Source organism: Euprymna scolopes, chromosome 46, assembly GCF_053919585.1.
Source record: "Euprymna scolopes isolate OS-2025 chromosome 46, ASM5391958v1, whole genome shotgun sequence".
Taxonomy (NCBI): domain Eukaryota; kingdom Metazoa; phylum Mollusca; class Cephalopoda; order Sepiida; family Sepiolidae; genus Euprymna; species Euprymna scolopes.
In genome coordinates this window covers 100,007,865-100,029,924 of record NC_136527.1, presented here as the reverse complement: position 1 = coordinate 100,029,924, position 22,060 = coordinate 100,007,865, and the positions used below count along the sequence as shown (strand labels likewise).

General features: G+C 33.9%; 1 long non-coding RNA gene across 2 annotated transcripts; it reads right to left on the bottom strand.

Moving 5' to 3' along the window:
* Positions 1–7,040: 7,040 nt before the first annotated feature.
* LOC145271356 (uncharacterized) lies at positions 7,041–21,035 on the bottom strand. Of its 2 annotated transcripts, none has more exons than XR_013865837.1 (3): positions 20,622–21,035; positions 15,717–15,811; positions 7,041–8,918 (listed from the first exon to the last, which is right to left on the bottom strand). It is a non-coding gene; the product is annotated as an uncharacterized LOC145271356 (long non-coding RNA). The 2 variants fall into 2 exon arrangements; XR_013865836.1 differs by lacking the exon at positions 20,622–21,035 and adding an exon at positions 16,546–16,591.
* Positions 21,036–22,060: the final 1,025 nt, after the last annotated feature.

Sequence of the window (22,060 nt, the reverse complement as noted above, 5' to 3'; positions counted from 1 at the left end):
TTGCGATGTAAAGAACCTACTGTTGATCTTGATAAAATTAATAATCCTATCTGGTTTCCATCTTAACATTTTCCTTTAAAAATGACGACTTTTGGAGGTTTTCGTGTATGCTGAAAACGAATATCAGATTTAAATTTTCCGCAATAAATAATTTTCCGGATATTTAGCAATGTCATTTTTTATGTTATTGCTGGTGATCTAAAGAAACTCTGTGCAAGCGCACATATTAAGATGGCCACCAGCGATAACATAAGAAATAACATTGCTTTTTTTTTCATGCAGTTCAGCACTTATCAAGCCCCAATGGCCACTTGGGGATAAGGGTTATTGTGTGTACACTAATCAAAGGGATAGTGTAGCAATAGTATTGGAGAATTGGTAAGGTGTCATTACTTGAGGGGGGCGGTTCATCAGGAATTTGTTTGTGTTGGACTTGAAGACATCCAGGTTGAAGTCGGGAGGGAAACATGCAAGCGGAACAGAGTTCCACAAGTGTGCAGTTCTAAGAAAGAAGCTTTGTTCATGGAATCTACGTTTTGATTTAGGCACAGATAGGGAGTGGGGAAAATTATTGACGGTGGTTTCAGCTAGTCGGGTGTTTTTTGAAAAAGATTGGCGAGGGGGGACCAGAGAATGGAGCTCAGACGAGCACTTGCCATGGAAATAATGATAGAACAACGACAGGCTCGCTACGTCTCTTCTGTGGGAAAGTTGTTGCAGGGTAGAGAAAAGGGCATCCCCCACTAGGCTACGAAGTCTATTTTGTAGTCTATCAAGGCAGGATAGGCTGTTTTTTGCAGCTCCCACCCAGAGATGGCAGCAGTACTCCATCTTTGGACGTACTTAGATAGAGAATTGCATCATTAGTGAGATATCTTCTGGAGCGGTAGAAGGATCCAACCATTTTCCCAGCGACCTTGGCCACAGACTTTATGCTTACTATCCGGAAAACTAATTATTTGCAGAAAAATTTAAATGTGTTATTTGTTTTCAGCATACCTGAAAACTTATTAAAGTCGTCATCTGAAAGAAAAAGGTTAAGTTGGAAAAAAAAAGTTTACTTTTTTGCTTGAAAAGTGTAAAATACAAAAGTCAACTATCATGGTTCAATTGCGGTCTTAGCAGAACATTCATTTCAGACGCGCCCCTGTCATATCAAAGAACCTCCTGTTGATTTTATATGCCTGGCCTATCTGCTTATCTTTGATAATGACTTTGCTAGGATTGTAAATTATGATGAATAGTCAAAATGTTTATTTCATTTTTTTAGGGGTGGGGTGGGGATTAGTCCTATTTTAAATTAAAGAAATCACTTCAGCCAGCATTTCTTGAACGGTCTTGGTTTTTCGTTGTCAAAGTGCCATTTTTACCTAATTATTTACTTTTGCCATTTTTACCTAAATTTGGCATTGGGAGCAAGATATTTCAGGAGCAGTAGAATGATGCAACCATTTTTCCAGCTACCTTGGCAACAGATTTGATGTAAGGGTACCATTTCAGCTCAAACCTGAAGATCAGTCCCAGAAGCTTGTCAAAGCAGAATGATTCTTGTTATAGGTTTAAAAATGGCTGTTGTCTGTGAAATAACCAATTAAAAATGATACGAGAAGGTGAATGTTTAACAAAATTATTTTACAACTCATGATTGAAATTTAGCCACTGGATGTGTGATGAGGAAATCTCTTGTTCAGAGACGTGGGGTTCCGTCTTCAAGTGTCATCGCCAATTCCTTCTAACTCCTGCCAAGGCGATCAGTCATTTGTCAGTCCAAGGGAAGTAACTCTGTTTTTTCAAGGGTGATCACTCTCTTGTTAATCCAACACGAGTATCTATTTTCTTACGTTAAACACTTCTTCAAGACGAAAATAACTATCTTCATTTTCGGATTGTTATATTCGCATATCCCTCGATATTCACATGAATAAACCAGAAAAGCAGCAGCAGCTGCGACGACGACGACAACAACAACAATGGCGACGATAAGAAAAATCTGTTTGTGGAGTCAACACTCAATAAACACACGACAAGCATATAAACACCAATATATAATTCACATAACAATGCAACCGTACAACACCGACTAGATTACATTCACAATTTTATTAGTTTCAAATCGATATAACGCATGCATACACCAAACAGACGGTTCACTACAACACATTATAGCACGATAAACAAACACAATTAAGATAGCAAAATATAAGCTAATTATCAATTTGCCCTTTGTCTTTACCTACGTTCGCGCGCAACACCACTATAAAAACAGTACCCGTCGCGACAAAAAGTCAGTCGAGCCCAGAGACAGTAAGTCAACCAGCATGGGATAATTATCGGCTACGTCGGACCCACCCCCACCCCACCCCGACGTTGAACCCATGTTCGCGCACATCATCCATCAACCTCTCCAGCGAGAATTAACACTTACATTCCCATTTAATCCTGAATCATACTAGAGCCGGACTTTTCTCTCCTAAGAAGTTACAAACATTAACTTTACACCAAAAACATTCTTTCCTGAACATTCTCACATCCTTACGAACTTTGAACACTTTGTTTTTATTGTCTCGTTAAGTCTGTTTCTTTAAATAAACAATTGAGAAATCAATCATTTAAAAAATTTAAACACATATTGTTTGTCTGGTTCCTTCTCGCCACCATACACTTATGCATTTTATAAAAAAATGTACTACTTTTTCTAAAGAAAATGAAAAAAACAAAAATAAATAAATATTGGTGTATTTTCTTGCCATTCGATGAACTGTCCGTACCTGAAAATCATTAAACATGTGCTCGTCTGAACTCCAATCTCTGGTCCCCCCTCACCAATCTTTCACGAAAAACACCCGTCTAGCTGAATCCACTATGAAAAATTTCCCCCACTCTATATCTGTGCCTAAATCAAAACGCGGATTCCATGAACAAAGCTTCTTTCTTAGAACTGCACGCCTGTGGAACTCTGTTCTGTCTGCCTGCTTCCCTCCGGACTACAACTTGGATGTCTTCAAGTCCAATGTTAACAAATTCCTAATGAACCGCCCCCTTAATTAAACACTTCATCAAATCTCCACACTAACGTAATGTACTTGCAATAACCCTTATCCCTGAGTGGCTTCCGGGCCTTGATAAGTGGTGATCTCTGTAAAAAATAAATAAATAAATAAATAAATAAAAAGAAAATATGGTACAGGGTGAATCCTGCGCTCCTTGAAATGCAACATTAAAATAATCCTTCCTGCAATTCAACTATATTTGCTTGGAAATAAACTTCAATCGGCGCTTCTACACTATTGGGACAAGATTTTTTAGTCGATAAATGGAGTTTTCAAATAAAAATACGGTTTCAATTGATTTTTTTTTTGTAAATTCTAATAAATCACAATGGAAGCTTCCAAATTATGCAGTCGAAATTACCTGAATATTACTGAATTATTTTTTAAAAAAAACTTTAATCGTGTTAGCAGATGAAAAATTGCGGCCATATTGTTTAAATTGAAACGGAAAATTACCTCCCTTTTGAATTCTCCTCTGTCTAGTGATCGTTTTCATCAAATTCTATTTTTAATTTCTTTAAAAAATAATTTTCTACCTTATCGATTTTCATAATTTTTGGATATAATCATCTTAAAAATACGAGGAATACGTAGATGCCATTGTTTTCACGTGAAATTTAGTTTTATGATTTCCGAAATTTCGTCCTAATAGTGTACAAGCGTCCTTTAATCTATACAAGGAGGAAGTTTCTCTGAAATATCAAATTCACAAGTGGTCCCTAGTCGCATGTATATCTGCATAAAAAGGAGATTACAATGTTAGGTTTGAGCAGTTCTTATAGGGAGGCATCAACATTTTCCTACATACAGCGCCTGGTGTTTCCAAATGGCCACACAGCTGGTACTGACATAACTCAACGTTGCTTAATTTCTGTTATCTAACGAGAACTGGTATGTTGACCTGATTATGCTGTAATGCCATAGAAATATCATATTCTGGTGTGTTTGTTGACCGCTAATAAATTAAATACTGTTGACATTCGAGACTGAAACTTGGTGGACAAGTCAAGCAGAGACTGAAGCTGGTTAAATTGCAGAGAAGATTGCCAATTTTATTAATGATTATATAGGTGGCATTTTTCTGTTTTTTTTTTTTTTGGTGGGGTGATGGCAGGGGGGTCACCCTGTACCAGTGAACATGTTTCAATCAAAAATACATAAATAAAACGGAACGATGATAATTGCAAAAAATATGTTTTTAATTTTTGATTGTGAGTATTCGTGTATGTGAATGGAACTAACATATGTCTCCCTCTTGTCACCAGGGAATAGGGTGGGGGTTGGGGGTAGGGGTCATTTTACAACGTAGCTTGAACTGCAAAGAGGAACAATAATGGAAATTATACATGGTGGAGTGGTATGACATTTTTTTTCTGTTTTCCTCTCCACTCTTTTTTGAAGGGAGAGGGGGGAGTAAAAGAAGAGGAAGAGTGTGGGTGGGTGGGGGAGATACTTTCAACCAATACCATCAACATCTGAAGATAAAAAGAATAACAACAACACAACAATGTTGATATTGTATGGAGGACCAACATGGAAAGAAACAACTGATTGAATTAAAACACAGCATCACTTTGAGAATTCTGTCAACGAATAAAAAACGATTTGTTTTATTTTTATTTTGGAGTTTGTACTGATGTTTATAATACAGACTTTATTTTCACACACACTCACAAATATATTTTGATAAAATATGTTTTTTTTTCAATTATATTTCACTCTTCGTTCTTCCTTTTTGTTTAGAAGCTCGATGTTACAACAGAGCATATATAAAAGAGTAACAGTACAGTTACATTCCAACATCCAAATATTTATTTTGCATGAAAAAAACAGCTCCTCCAACATAATTCAATTTCGGTACATTTTTTTTTTTACTGATTTGTTTCGTTATGCAGAAAAAAAACGGTTATTATTATGTCAATACCATCTTTTTTCGTGCATATACTCTTTAGAAAAATTAGAAATTCTTTGCTTAGGCTATAGTGTTAGCCTGATCTCATAAATTTATTTCAACCGAACGGGCCTTATCAAATGAGGAGAGCTAGCTGGAGTTTTCACATCTGATTGGAATAATTGAACAAATTTATAACCGTTTTGTTGGTTGTTTTGTTTTTTCTTTTAACTTTTATTTTTGCTCTGCTACACATTGAGTTCTCCCCACTCAAGATTTTCTAAGAAAATGTTCTATTCTTTATGGATATATATATATATATATATATAATTATTTCATGTCTTGACATGGAATTTTATAAGACATAACGTTTTATGTAACAATTTTCAGTATTTACTTCAACAAGGTTCAATACGTGAGTAGAGATAGGTAGTAAGTTTTGAAAATATGGCAATTAAGCTACACTAGATTTTCTAGGTTTCATCCTCGTCATTAGCCTGTTAGATTTTAAAATTCAAAACTTTTATTACACACACTTATATATATAGTCATCCACATACAGTACTGTTTCGTTGTTTCACAACTCATCAGTGCGGCTAGACAGGCAACTGCCTCAAGCCAGGATTGAAACCCGACCGTCAGGATTGAAATATATATATTTCCAGTTTTAACAACTAGTCCTTTTACTTTTCCAAGTTTAATCTTAACTATATTACTTTTCATGCCCACATTTTTCTATGTAATATATATATTTATATACAGATGTATAGAAATATTTTAATTGTCATTTTTTTTTCACAGAGAAACCATAAGTATGACGACACCTAGAATTCAAACACATTATGTATGTGTTGAATGCGATATATGAGAGCTTTAATTAGTATAACATAGTAATTATTGAACTTATATTACTGTAGTATTGACATAACCATATGATAAGAAAAAATACATGTGTGTGTGTGTGTGTGTGTGTGTGTGTGTGTGCTCCTGGCGTTTTTTTTAGATGTTTCTATTTTTCTTCAGTAACTGCATACATACATATATATATATATATATATATATATATATATATATATATATATATATATATGTATATATATATATATATATACATACATATATATATATATAAATAAATATATATATATATGTATATATATATATATATATATATATACATATATACATATATATATATATATATAACTACTTCATTCACTCACATAAAATTAATATACGAAAGTATAGATTTATGCGTAAACTTTAAGTATTTACTTAAAAAGTGCTCAATACGTAGGTAGAGTTAGTTAGTAATTTATAAAATATATATGGCGATTAAGCTACACTGAATATTCCGTGTTTCATCCACTCTCCCTACGAATCCTAGAGTGGATGAAACGCCGAATATTCAGTGTAGCTTAATCGCCATATATATTTCATAAATTACTATATATATATATATATATATATATATATAGTTTATATATATATATATATATATATAACTACTTCATTTACTCATATAAAATTATTATACGAAAGTATAGATTTATGCGTAAACTTTAAGTATTTACTTAAAAAGTGCTCAATACGTAGGTAGAGTTAGTTAGTAATTTATAAAATATATATGGCGATTAAGCTACACTGAATATTCGGCGTTTCATCCACTCTCGTAACGAATCCTAGAGTGGATGAAACGCCGAATATTCAGTGTAGCTTAATCGCCATATATATTTTATAAATTACTATATATATATATATATATATGTTTGTTTTGGTTTTAGCGATATGTTTTGAATGAATTCAATTATTTACGAAAGCGCATTTTTACCTAAATGCGAGCTAGGAATAAGTCTTCCTTTAACCAATTTGGTACCCCCACATAGGGGAGCGGTATATATATTATTTATTATTTTATTTGGATAATTACATTTAAAAAACGTGTGTGTGTGTGTATGTAAATTGGTCTAAAAAACAAAAAAAAAACAAATCGCAAAATGTTTACTTGAATTCTCACTTTCAGAAAAACACCATCAAAAAAAAAAAATTCTCACTTTCAGAAAAACACCATCAAAAAAAAAAAAATTCACAAAACTATCATCATTTTTTTTCTCATATTTCCAAAACAATTTCTGTGGAAAATCACAACAAAACAAAAACAAACAACCAAAAATTGAGGAATGACCATCATGGATAATAACCATGGTCAGCTGACCAACAATCACTGTCTGTCCATCCAAGAGAGTGGCCAAGAATGAGATACGCTTTTTTTTTTAGATTGTAAGATCAGTCTGATTCCGACGATATTTAATTCATCTGAATCGATAGACTTCGCTATTCCTTTCTTGTATCAAATTTTTTTGACCACTGGTCACCTGTTTCTTCTCGCAGAGGACGTTCTTGCATAGAACGGTAAAAAATGACCACTGCTATTGTATAACATAGCCAAATAGTCACTGTTTTTATGGCAACTGTAGAGTTTGTAGAGTGTCTTGAAATAAAAAAAAAAACAAGAGAAGAAGGTCTTTGGTGATCTGCAAATGAACTTTGGTCAGTTGTCTACAAAACATAAACAACATCACAAAACGTGCATCTGAAAATTGGCAGTTTTTTGTTTCTTAATTTAATTAAAATTTTTAAAATATTCTTTATTTTTTAAAATCTTCTTTTTGAAAAAGTAAAAGAAAAAAAAATTGCTTTCCATTTTAGCAGACAAGAAACACCTTATTCTTCTTCTTATGCTGAAGAGTTCCACTTTGTCCTGCCGTATCTTTTCACGCATCTGTGTTATTTTAATGATTACATAGTTTTGTTTTATTTTTTTTTTTTTTGTATCTTTTTCTCGAATATTGGAATCCATTTTTCTATTTTTCCTCTTTCATTTCAACCAATATACACTTTTTTCAGTATATATTTTTAGATATGTTTTTTCAGTATATATTTTTAGATATGTATCCTGTATATCTTTTAATTGATATGTTGATGCGAATCGTTGAGAATCCATTTTTAGATTGCTTCCTTACCAATCTTTTTCTTTTTTGACAACTTTATTTAAATGTGTTTAACTTCTTCGCTTTGTATTACTGAACCCACATAGATTCAAAAAAGTTGTCAAAAAACAAATATATAACAAATAAATGTTATCAAAGGCAAGATAAGTTACTTTCCAACCGAACTGGATATATTTTTCGTGTTTTTATTCAATGTAACATGTTTATTTAGATAGAAAAACATAGTGTTTACCGATGTATTGGAAAATTCAAGATGGCGTCTGACTCCCTCTTTAACACGGTAAGTTCGGGAAAAGGTGTTATAAATAATAAACTAGACAAAATACTATTAAAAACCCGCTGAATATATGTCAAGCTATGTCACGGTAACATATATTGAGCCAGTATTTACCAGCATTTTATCCAGTTTTTAATTTATAACACCTTTTCCCAAACTTACTGTGTTAAAGAGGGAGTCAGACGCCATCTTGAATTTTCCAATACATCGGTAAACATTGTATTGTTTCTGAGCTGAATAAACATGTTACATTGAATAAAAACACGAAAAATATATCCAGTTTGGTAGAAAAGTAACTTATCGTGCCTTTGATAACATTTATTTGTTATATATTTGGTTTTTGACAACTTTTTCGAATCTATGTGTACAGTAATACAAAGCCAACTTCTTTTTTTAAATTCCCCAAACAATATCAGTTTGTGCTTGCAAATATATTCTTTCGTCCAGTTTTTTAATTACAAAAATGGTCAATTTTGGCGCATATGCACTTCATATTATCTGGTGAATTTTTTGAATATGTTTTTGCCTTTTGACAGAAGTCCCGCCCCCATCGAGGTCATGCTATGGGCTGAACTCAACCCCCCTTTACGTTTTGGTTTGCGATCCTCATCCGAGTGGGGGGCTGAGGCGGGGCGGCCATCACTGTCGAGTTTGCATTCGGATAGAGATTTGGTACCCATGCCAGACACCTAAAAGAAGAAGATAAACATAATAGTATTATAATATATTTGCTACAAGTTTTTAAATGTATATATATATATATATATATATATATACATATCGAAGGATCGGTCGAAAATTATGTGCTTTTGAAGGAAACATTCTTGTTTTTTTTTGTTTTTTTTTTCAAAAGACATTTTGTAATCCTACACGTCAACATACAGGAAATGAATACAGAAAAGATATAAACATTTATATATTTTTTATATTGATTTTTTTATTCATACATATTAATATATATATTACGCCTGTGGAACTCTGTTCCGTCTGCCTGCTTCCCTCCGGACTACAACTTGGATGTCTTCAAGTCTAATGTTAACAAATTCCTAATGAACCGCCCCCTTAAGTAAACACTCCATCAAATCTCCACACTAACGTAATGTACTTGCAATAACCCTTATCCCTGAGTGGCTTCCGGGCCTTGATAAGTGGTGATCACTGTGTAAAGAAAAAAAAAAAATATATATATATATATACACAGGGTGACCCCAAAAAAGGCCAAAGACCCTAATGTTTTGATGTGATGTTTTGAATATAATAAACTAGTTATAACCAAAGTTTCCACTATCCAGCTACCCTACTCCCCGGGGAGTTGGTCCCCATTTCCCCTTCACTCCTCACATTAAAGATCGGCCTTGTGCCTCATTTGCTAGGTGGAATAGCAAATAAATACCCTTTTGGCCAAGATCAAATTGTAGTATCTGTTCTTACTACATGCTGTACTTATGTTTGTAACTTTGATATAAAGTGGGGGATCACTTTTCTGTATTAATTTAATGTAAAATGATCACCTACTTTACAACCAGTCAGTCTCAAAGCCATTAAAGTCATTCTCCGGATCATTCAAGTTGTTTTTGAAGGATTCCAGTTATTTTTTAAGCATTCAAGTCATTCTTAAGGTCATTCAATTCATCCTTAAGTTCATTAAAGTCATTCTAAGTCATTTACTTTTTATTTATTTAAGTCATTTCAGCCGATTTTTCGGTCATTTTAGTTTATCTTTAAGAATTTCATGTCAATCCTACATTCACGCATTCATTTATTACACGAGAGCACGCGACTAATGGCTATCGGCCTTGTTTACAATAAATTAAAGGAAAACAAAACTAATGCATTGATGGGTTAAAATAACTATACCTTGGCTAGCAAAATCCAAATCATTTGCAATATTTTTCTAGACATGTCCCCAAAATGCCAGTTTTGCTTAGTTTTTTTTATCAAGATTCAGAAGAGAATTTTTCCCGAAAATTTGCAAAGCATACTTAATGATTCCGTTGCTTAAAATAGTTTTATACGTTAGAACATCATTTTGATATTAATGCTTGAAAGACGATGAAAAATTTAAAACAAATAAAATTTAAATACCTACCTCCCCCTCCCCCCCAAAAAAAACACCAAAACGTAAAAACAATTAATTAAAAAAAAAAAAAAAAATAATGACAGAATATTTTTTTTAATAGGCCAAAAATAAAATATAGACCAGAAGTAAATATTAAAATCGATTAGAAACAATTTTTTTTTATTTGTTTATAACATAGAACAATATTTATCATAATAAACCATTAACAAAACAACTTCAACTTCAATTATAATTATTTTGTGTCAGGAGGATGCAGCTTAGGCTGACATTAACAAGGATCAACTTAAAACAGATTATCTCCCTTGGGTAAGAGTCACCTTCCACAACTGAGGTTTTTGGAACTCTACGGTTCAACAAAAGGTCACTAAGGATTACACAAGAACGAGTCAGAAAAGTTAATACATTTTTGACTTTTTATGCATAACTGCATGCGATATTGATAAATTATTACTGTATTAATGAGTAAAAGTGCCTTTAGAAATTGTTTGGGGAACATTTAGTACGGTATATAATCTCATACATAGACGTTTTAAAACTGCATCCAATATTCACAGTTTTTCACGGGGGGGGGGACGTGTACAAGACGTAATCCCTGCAAATAGCAAGGCAATACTGTATTAACTCTACTATAAATAAGCTCATATATATATATATATATATATATATATATTATTCCTTAATTGGAATTCATTTTTGAGATGAGCATTATATATTAATTTATTTTTATTTTTTTAGCAAATTTTCACAAGAATTTTCGAGAGGGTTCCAACAACTCTAGGATAGGAATGCTGAGTCTCTTAACTGTATCTTCAGTAATTACTGCCTTCCATAGTTGTCGTTATCTCACCGCGTTTTGGCCAACTAATCCTCTAACCAGATTTGAGTAGGATTGAAACTGCTATCTTCAGACAATGCTTATCTGGAACTGTAGAGATTCAACGCCTCTACCAATGCGCCATGGACCCTGAAGGTAATTACTGAAAAATTGCCGCCATCTTTGTTTAATTCAAACAGAAAATTACCTCCCTGTTGGACTCTCCTGTCTTTTATGATCGTTTTCATTAAATTCTAATTTTTTATTGTCTTTAATAAAAAAAATTTCTACCTTATCAATTTTCGTAATTTTTTGGATATAATTGTTTTTAAAAATCCAAGGAATACGTAAGTACCATTGTTTTCATGTGAAATTCAGTTTTACAATTTCCGAAATTTCGTCCCAATAGTATAGAAGCACTGTAATTTGTATAATAATTATGCAGTAAGCGATACTAATATTTTTTTATGCATAACTACATGCAATATTGTTACATTATTACTGTCTTGATGGTTTGGCTAACTAATCCTCTGGCCGGCTTTGAATAGGATTGAAACTGCTATCTTCAGAAAATGCACATCTACAGATTCAATGCTTCTACCAATGCGCCATGGACCGTAAAGGTAATTGCTGAGGATACAATTAAGAGACTCAGCATACCTATCCTGTCGCGGGAAAGAAAGAGGAGTATTTGGCCGAAACCTGGTGAAACAACAACAAGGATGAGGATAATAGTCTGTAAATAAAACTAAGCACTTTTTACCGTTTCGTTTTTTTTACTCGTACTATTTCCAAATGAACTAATTTAACATTTATTTTTCTTTTAGTTGGATGGAAATGAAATGGAAATGAAAAGGAAATGAAAATGAAATGAAATGAAATGAAAAAATGAAAATGAAATGAAATTAAAATGAAATGAAATGAAAAAATGAAAATGAAATTAAAATGAAATGAAATGAAAAAATGAAAATGAAATTAAAATGAAATGAAAAGGAAATGAAATTAAAATGAAATGAAATTAAAATGAAATGAAAAAATGAAAATGAAATGAAATGAAAAAATGAAAATGAAATGAAATGAAAAAATGAAAATGAAATTAAAATGAAATGAAAAGGAAATGAAATTAAAAGGAAATGAAATGAAAAAATGAAATGAAATGAAAAGGAAATGAAATGAAGAAATGAAATGAAATGAAAAGGAAATGAAAATAAAATGAAAATAAAATGAAATGAAAAGGAAATGAAATTAAAATGAAATGAAATGAAATGAAAAAATGAAAATGAAATGAAAAGAAAAAAATGAAAATGAAAATGAAATGAAATGAAAAAATGAAAATAAAATGAAAATGAAATTAAATAAAAAAAATGAAAATAAAATGAAATGAAAATGAAATGAAAAAATGGAAATGAAAATAAAATGAAATGAAAATAAAATGAAATGAAAATAAAATGAAATGAAAAAATGAAAATGAAATGAAAATGAAATGAAATGAAAATAAAATGAAATGAAAATGAAATGAGGAAATAAACTAATGCAAAAAAAAATCTAATTTTTATTCTGTTAACATTTATGTATTTTTAAGTTTGGTGAAAATGAAATGAGTCAAAAAGAAAAGCGTTAATCAAGGTGAGTAGCAGTAAGTTAAAAAAGGGTCAGAGATTTGGCGATGAATTTCTTCGTATGTGTGGAATACATTCAGCAGTTGCGGTTCAATTCTGGGAGAAAGGGTTAAATTGGAATCAACTTGTACAGGGTGGAACGATAAAATTGTCGCTCTAAAGCAAACAACACTACAGCTTTATTTTAAAACTTTTATTGAAAAAATCAATTCAGTTAACTTGATTATGTAGTAAAGCTGACATTTATTCAATGTAGCCGCCTTCGGCCTCAATCACTACTTTGATACAGGTCCAGAACTGGGAGGATGCCTTTTCCATAAGTGCTGGCAAGAGTTCAGTGAATACTCGGCGGATGGTGGCGATTAGGTTGGTTTTGGTGTTGTGGGAGGTCAGGTTGGTGATGTTCTTGACATATGATGAAACGAAGTAGTTCAGCCACATCCAGAGTCTGCCAGCAGCCACCTGATTGCAGCAGGGGATCATCACACTCTTCAACACATCCAGGTACACTTTTGTGTTGACTTTCAAGCCGACTTCCAAGATGTGAGGTGGCATGATGTGGCCCTCACTTGAAGCCACACCAAAGGCCATAACCATTGGGGGGGCATCCGATGCATTGAGCTGTGCCCTCAAGCATTGAATCATCCGAATTTGCATTTTGAGGGTGCTGGCAATGGTCCTGTTGTCATAACTTGGATTGGTAGCGAGCATGAGTTGTATAGGAGCACATCTCCGATCTCGCTCGTTGAACATTGTGTCACTTTCAGACCTGATAGGAGGCTCCTATCGCTCTTGGGATTTGTAACTGGCCAACTAGTAGATGCAAAAAAAAACGCTTTTCATAAAATGGAAATGGAATCGGGTCTTTTCTAATGCGACAATTTTATCGTTCCATCCTGTAACTGATATCAATGTTTATCTACATCATCCCCATTATGAATAAAGCACCTTATTATTTGAAATAGTCCAACTCTGAATGTTATAACAAAGCATAAAATATCGATCAGGATTAAATATTAAAATCAATCAGAAATAAGATTTTCATTTTGGGTGTATCTGACTCATTAGATAAAGCTCACGATAATCTGTTACACTTGATAAAGTTGTAACAATATTTCTTCTGACGACAATCGATTAATGTCATAGTGCTTTTTGTTTTAATCGCCCCTGACAAGGCATAGAGCCATTTAGTGTAAGCAACTAAAAAAAAAATACTACTTTGAAATCAAAATTTTTAAATAAAATAAAAACAAGTTGCGCATCATCAAAACACATGGTGATTCTATGAATTTGTGACTGATTGATTGGACTATTTAAAAAAAAAAATAAAAAGGCACATTATTCATGGGGAAGTGATTTTAAAGCAGTGTGAAAACATCTACATTGGGCAAATGCATGATTATTTGGTTTGATGGTTTTGTTTTTTACGTCATATTAACCCTTTTCAAATTATTTAATGTCGAATCAAGTAATTTCGGAAAAAGTTTTTATGCTTCAAGTTCTTTGTATCTTGAAATATTTATTCAGAGTGTTTGGTTTGGTTGTTTTGTAGAAAGTAAAATTGTTTTTGTTTTTGACTTTGCAGAACATGATTGAGTTTTAGAAAGAGTTTTTATGCTTCCAGTTCTTTATATTTTCCAATATTTATTCATGTTTGGTTTGATTGTTTCTCGTTTTTGACTTTGCAGAACATGATTGAGTTTTACAAAAATAAAAAAAATAACCTCAATATTAAATATTGATTTTAAACTACCAATACAACTAAAATCTATAGATCCCTCCCCCACACAAGTGTATCTTTATGCTTGAGAAATTTAACGTGTTTTTTTACGGTGAGCGTGCAAAAACATCTTTATAGTTAGGTGCTCGTCTGAACTCCAATCTCTGGTCCCCAGTTAAATATTAAGATATTTCTAAAGAATCAGGTATTTGCTATCAACACCTTTTTTGAAGTCTTGGTTTTGTTTATACAGTATATGAATGCTCAATTATGAAATATGATAATTTTGTAGCTTACTTTTTAAGTCATCTCTCTTTCGCTTAAAACTTATTGGTATATGAAAATTTACTGAGTTATACGAATCCAGTAAAACTCAGTACATTACAAACAAATCTCTCTCTCTCGATATATATATATAAGTTATAAAATATATATGGCGATTAAGCTTAATCGCCATATATATTTTATAACTTACTAACTAGCTCTACCTACGTATTAAGCACTTTTGAAGTAAATACTTGAAGTTTACGCATAGATTTATACTTTCGTATATTAATTTTATGTGAGTAAATGAGGTATATATATATATATTTCTTTTATTAGGGGTAAACAGTTACATATGGTCGCTACAAATAGCCATCTGTTTCAGTCACAGAGACTTCATCAGGCGACCTCTCTGTGACTGAAACAGATGGCTATTTGTAGTGACCATAAGTAACTGTTTACCCCTTATAAAAGAAATATTCCGCTCTTTTTATTGAGCACTATTTAACAACCTCGTTTTCTTCATTAGTTTTGACTTTTTAGCACATCTGAATCCATATATATATATATATATATATATATATATATATATATATATAACATTCGATAAACGAAAATATTTTATTAAAAGAGCAAAAAATTCGATTCAATTTCTTTCTTTTTTTAAAGTAGAAATATTTCTGTTTTAATTGGACCACGAGGTAATTGTAGCAGAATCGGAAATTTAGTATGGAATCAATACTTGTATCAGAATTGGGAAAAATATTGGGATAGTCCCATCACTAGTGTGTGTGCGCGCATGCGTGTATAGAGAGATGAACTATGTAATGGTTAAAATTGCCTGATATGCATTGGCCCAAAGATGGAGATGTTTTTCCATTTTTTTTAAAGCATTAATTTATGTGAGAGGAGTGGTTAAAGGCAAAAAAAAAAAGTGAAGCATTTTTTTTTTGTTTATTTTGTTAGTATCATCGTGCACTCGGCACTCACTATTCAGGTCTTGGTGAGACGATTTGGTGGAAAGAAATTCAAGTCCTTTGGTCTTGTGGGTCGAATTGGCGCCTAGACGAAAAGACACTGGAGCCCTTAAGCAACAGCAGACAAAAATCCTCAATTAAGCGGCTGTGGTCGCTCGAAGGACATAAAGGTTACATTTATTGAACAATTCAAATAATACAGCAAAAATATTTAAAAAATAGCAAAAACAAGACAACACAAAAAGAATAAAAAAGAAACAAAGAAACAAAAATACAAATAAAGACAAGAGAAGTCGTTAAATCTAGGAAAAAATATTCTAGCAAACATTCTACAACAAAAATGTATCAGAAACCTTTCTACCGGTCTGTAAAATCCATTCCATCAAACATTCTTCCGAAAATCATTTTTAAACATTCCATCAAACATTCTTCTGAAAATCAATTTCAAACATTCTATTAAACGTTCTACAAAAAGCAAACATTCTATCACACATTCTAACAGATTTTATTCTATTAAAAAACATTCCATTCTATTAAAAACATTCCATAAAATCATTTTGAAAAAACATTTCATAAAAACATTCTATAAAATTTTTTAAACATTCCATCAAAACATTCTACTAAAAAATATCAAGCATTCTATTCTATTAAAAAATATTCCATCAAGCAGTCTATAAACGGTTTAACATTCTACTAAAAATATCAAACATTTTACACAAACAATAAAAAAATTCTACTTTTATAAAAAAAAATCAGTTGAGTAGTTGTCTGTGTGTATGTGTGTTCGCATGTCTAGTTTAAAGTAAAAAAAAAAAACCAAAAACTACAAAACAAACACTCACAAAGTTGGTATTTTCTTGATCGGCATTGCCCTGGATAATTAATATCTAAAATTAAAAAATAATTATTCATTCTTTGGGGGTGAACGGGGCCAGGTTTCATCAGAGAGGGTCGGTTTGACAGTCATTTCTAATGTTATTCTATTACATAAAGGAGAGATAAATAACTTTCAGTACTTTAAAAGAAGAAAGAGGAATGGGCAGAGGTGTGAGGAGAAAAGATGTGGGAAAACCAAGAAGGAGAGAAAGGTAGAGAAACATAGAAAGATAAAAGTTTTAATATGAACATGTCACACACAGTTAAGTTCGTCTATAAAAATCGGTTCTATCAAATATCATATCCAACCTTCTAAAAAACGCTTTCAGACATTCTACCAAGAGCATTTAAAAGTATCACACCAAACATTCTACCAAAAATATCAAACAGTAGACATAAAATACATTTCAATTTGAAATTTAGGTTCTCCTCAAATAAAGTCGACAAAAATTTTTTTTTTACTGTAATGATGTTGAAAAGAAAAAAAAGTAAATCAATTCTTTTTTTATTTATATATATATATATATATAAAGGGGTTACCATATATCAAGGCTTGGAGGCCACTCGAGGATAAGGGTTACTGTGTGCATTGTAGTCATTGGGACAGGAGCGTAGTAATCATTTCTGGTGGAAATTTGGTATAATCAAATTATTTACGAAGACGGTTCAACAAAAACTTGTTTACATTGGACTTGAAGACAACAGTATTGTAGCCAGCTGGAAAGCAGACCTGTGGAATAGAGTTCTAGAGGCGAGCAGGTGGAATTCACGTTTAGGTTTAGGCACGGATAAAGAGTGGGGGACAGGTTGCTCTGAGCAGCTTCTACCCAGATGTGGCAACAGTACTCCATCCTAGGACGTACTTGGCTCTTATACAGGTAAAGAATTGCATGAGCAGTGAGATATCTACTGGAGCGGTAGAATGATCTTACTATTTTTCCAGCGACCTTGGCAACAGATTTGATGCATATATATTTTTTTTTTGTATTACATTTTCACCCCAAACAAGGCACATTGCCACTTTGGTGTAGGGGGATACTATCAGGGGCAGCAACTACTGGGGCACTATGTTGGGATTTGGGCAACAAGATGTCGGTCCACCTTGCACTTGAACTTCTGCATGTCAGTACAGTTAGGGAAGCAGGAACCTGGAATGGAATTCCAGAGTCTAGCGGTTCTGGGGAAGAAACTACTGGAGTAGAAAGATCTTTTACATCTAGGGATCTCTACTGTGTGGGGGTGGGATTTAGCTGCCTGTCGGGTTTGTCGAGGGTGTCTACGTCGTGGGGGAACAAGTGTCTGCAGTTCATCAGAGCATTCACCATTAAAATACTTGTAGAACAGGCAGAGGGATGCAACGTTTCGTCGATGGGACAGAGGCTGAAGTTTAGATACCAATACAGGGCCTATCAGATTGGCGACTCTTTTTTGAACCTTGTCTAGGAGCGAGAGACTAGTAGCAGATGCACCAGCCCAAAATGTGACAACAATACTCCATACATGGGCTAATGGTGGCCTTATAGAGGTACAGGATACTTTCAGGTGTCAGTAGTTTTCTAGCACGGTAGAGAGAGCCTACCTTTTTCGCATATGCTCCATTTCAGATCAGGAGTGAAGGTCAGACCAAGGAGCTTGTCTAAACATGGAGCCTCCTCAAGGCGAGAGTTGTTAATTTATGTAGGGGCCAGATGTGGATCAGAGATATTATAATGGAAACAGAGAGGCTTGGTTTTAGATGCACTAAAATTAACCAACCACCCTCCCCCATTGCACCACATGGCCAAGATCAGAGGAGAGAGAATCAGAGAGATCTTGGCCATTTCCAGCCTTTGAAGTGCTGCCATAGATGGTAGTGTCACCTGCATTAATGTCTACGAATGATTTAAGGACGTGATTTGAGAGATTGATGATGAAAATCAGGAAGAGAGTTGGGCCGAGGATGGAACCCCGAGGAATGACAGCATTAATACTGTGAGCTTCTTATTTCTGCCCATCAACCATTACTCTTATAAACCTATCAAAGAGAAATGATTTAATACTTGAGAAGACATTTCTAGTTATACCGTAGCTGGAAATCTTGTGAAGTAGGTCTTTATGCCAAAACTTATCAAAGGCCTTTCATATGCCAAGAGCAATTGCCCTAGAAAGGAAGCCTTTGTCGAGAGATTCGCAAATCCAATGAGGTATTACTGTTAGCAGACCAGCTGTAGGTCTAGTAGAACAAAAACCATGTTGAACGCCACCGAGTAGGTTGTTTCTGTTGAGGTGGTTGACCATTTCTCTAACGCAGATTCCAGTAAGTTACTTATGACGCACAGGAGAGTGATTGGTCTGTACTGAGAGGGAGATGACCGATACCCCTGAACGTTTAAATATGGGGCAGACTGATGAGGTTTTCTAGGGTGTTGGCAAGCATTTCTCCTTAAGACAACATTTAAACAGCTTTGTAAGTATGGGGGCTAGTTCTGGTGGAAGCTTTTTGAGTACTATAATCGAGGCCAGTTGCTTTACTGGGATCAAGATTTTTGATAAGCTTGGCAACATCATGCACAGTTATTTGTTTGTCGCATAATGTGTTTTCAAACACAAGAGGAAATATAGGAGAGGGGGGGGAGGCAGGTCTAATCGGGTAAGGTAGAATTTGCTGCAAAGTTCCTGGCAAAGAGTTATGCTTTGTCAAATGCTGATAAGATCATCTCAGGTCCATTGATGATGGTTGGGATAGAGGACATGCTTTGATTCAGGACCTTGTTTGTTATTTGCCAAAACTGGTAGGAACCAAGCTGCTGCTCAGCTACTTTGGACGTGACAGACTGAGCATACAACACTCTCGCATTCATTGCTGGCAGTCCTAAAGGCGGCTTTAGTTCCAGTTCATCTATTTTGATGCAAGCAGTGGAAAGAGTGGTTTCTGTGCGCAATGGCAGCCGCACATTCTGGAGAGAACGATGGCTGGCTGTTAGGTTTTTGCATTTTTTAGATGGTATGAAGTGATCTACATTAACAATTAACCATTCAATCAGGTCTGATACTATAGAGGACACGTTCATTTTAAACATGGAGCACAGAGGAATATCTGATAGAAATGTATGGAAGCTATCTCAGTCAAATATAGAGCATCGATATACTGTACAATGTAGAAGTATATCTGAGGACTTATTACGTTTTGTTTTTATTTTAACTGAGACAACCGAGTTTTTTTAATTTTTTTTTTTTTTACATGGAGGACACCACTTATCAAGGCCCGGAGGCCACTCAGGGATAAGGGTTATTGCATGTACAGTAATCAATGAGATAGTATTGTAGTAATCATTAGTATTGGTGGTTTGATAGAGTGTCTTACTTAAGAGGGCGGTTTGTCAGGAATTTGTTTATGTTGGACTTGAAGACATCCAAGTTGTAGTCAGGTGGGAAACAGGCAAATGGAAGAGTTCCACAGTCGTGCACTTCTGAGAAAGAAACTCTGCTCATGGAATCTACGTTTGGATTTAGGCACAGATAAAGAGAGGGAAAAATTATTGACAGTGGTTTCAGCTAGACGAGTGTTTTTCCTGAAAGATTGGTGAGGGGGGACGAGAGATTGGAGCTCAGACGAGCACTTGCTATGGAAGTAACAATAAAACAAAGACAGGCTCGCAACGTCTCTTCTGTGGGAGATAGGCTGCAGAGAAGAGAAAAGTGCATCCCCCACTAAGCTACGAAGCCTATTTTGTACTCTGTCAAGGCAGGATAGGCTGTTTTTTGCAGCTCCTGCCCAGATGTGGCAGCAGTACTCTATCCTTGGACGTACTTGGCTTTTATACAGATAGAGAATGGCATCAGTAGTGAGATATTTTCTGGAGCGGTAGAAGGATCCCACCATTTTCCCAGCATCCTTGGCAACAGACCTGATGTACATGTTCCATTTCAGATCAGGAGTAAAGGTCAAACCCAAAAGCTTGTCAAAATATGGAGCCTCCCCAGTAGAGACTTGCATACTGACCGTCAGTATCACTGTACCCCCACCATGTTTGTTTTTATTCATTATAAAGCTTTCACATACCCGACTAACTTCCTCATCAATGGTGATGGTATAGAGTCCCTCGACTGGCTTTGCGTCACGCTGGCCCTTTCAATTTCCTCGTCTGGCGTGTCAGCTTCACGAATGAAATTAGAAGGTACCAGCCCTTTTTTGCCTTTGACCTCCCCAATGAAAAATCCATCGTCATCCATATCCCCGTAGATAATCACTTGGTCACCCATCTTGAATGCGAGCTCCGCCTGGTGACAGAATAAAAAAAAGAAAAAAAAATTTAACGCCAATACATAGTTGAAGCAAAATTGTTTTGTATTATTAAAAGAATTGGTAATGTTTACGCATTTATTTTTTATGTTTGAATGTGCGTTTTGAAGCATGACATGAATTGACTAAAAGTAATGACGCTTCTACACTATCAGAACGAAATCTTTTAGTCACTAAATCGAGTTTTCAGATGAAAAAAAAACAAAAAAAAAACAAAAAAACAATGGCTTCTACTTATTTTTTAGTCAATTCTAATAAATTATAACGATAGCTTCCAAATTATGCAGCCGAAATTACCTGAATATTACTGAATTATTTAAAAACAAACTTTAATTGTGTTAGCAGATGAAAAATTGTCGCAATCTTGTTTAAATCAAAACGGAAAATTACCTCACTTTTGAACTCTCCTGTGTTTTATGATCATTTTCATAAAATTCTATTTTTTATTTTCTTTGATAAAAAATTTTGGAGCTTATCGATTTTCATAATTTTTGGATATAATCATCTGAAAAATACGAGGAATATGTAGATACCAATCGTTTTCGAGATATTAATGCGTGTATTTTGAAATGTAAAGTAAAATAGATGGCCCATCAAGCCAGAAATAAATTAATGACAGTTTAAAGGCTTCAAAATCGCTTTCAAATTGACTATGACATGATCGTGATTTTCTCATAAAATTCAACATCAACTGTCGATTTATTCGTCGCATTAACTCGCATCCTAGACTTGATTTAACCCGTGAGTGTCGACTCATAAATCAATCGAAATATAAATATAGAAAAAAAATTATTAGGATTATTTTTTATTAATAGTAAATTACTGTTTCTTAAATTTCAAATCTATATAAAAACACGAACTTAATTTTCCGTTTCAGCGTATATTTTGTAAATTTAAATCCAGCCGAGAATGGTTTATGTAAGATGACTAAACCTCCCCCCTCTCTCTCTCTCTCTCTCTCTCTCTCTCTCTCTCTTTAGCTTCTCCGTGCCCCTGCCACTAAGTATGGAGAGAGAGAGAGAGAGAGAGAGAGAGAGAGAGAGAGAGAGAGAGAGAGAGAGAGAGAGAGAGAATATGTGCTTCCACATCAAAGAGGGGCAGGAGCATAAACAGAGACAGAAGCACACACTCTAACACACTCGCATAAAAACACACATACAGAAAACACACACATACATACGCACTTGGATAAACACACA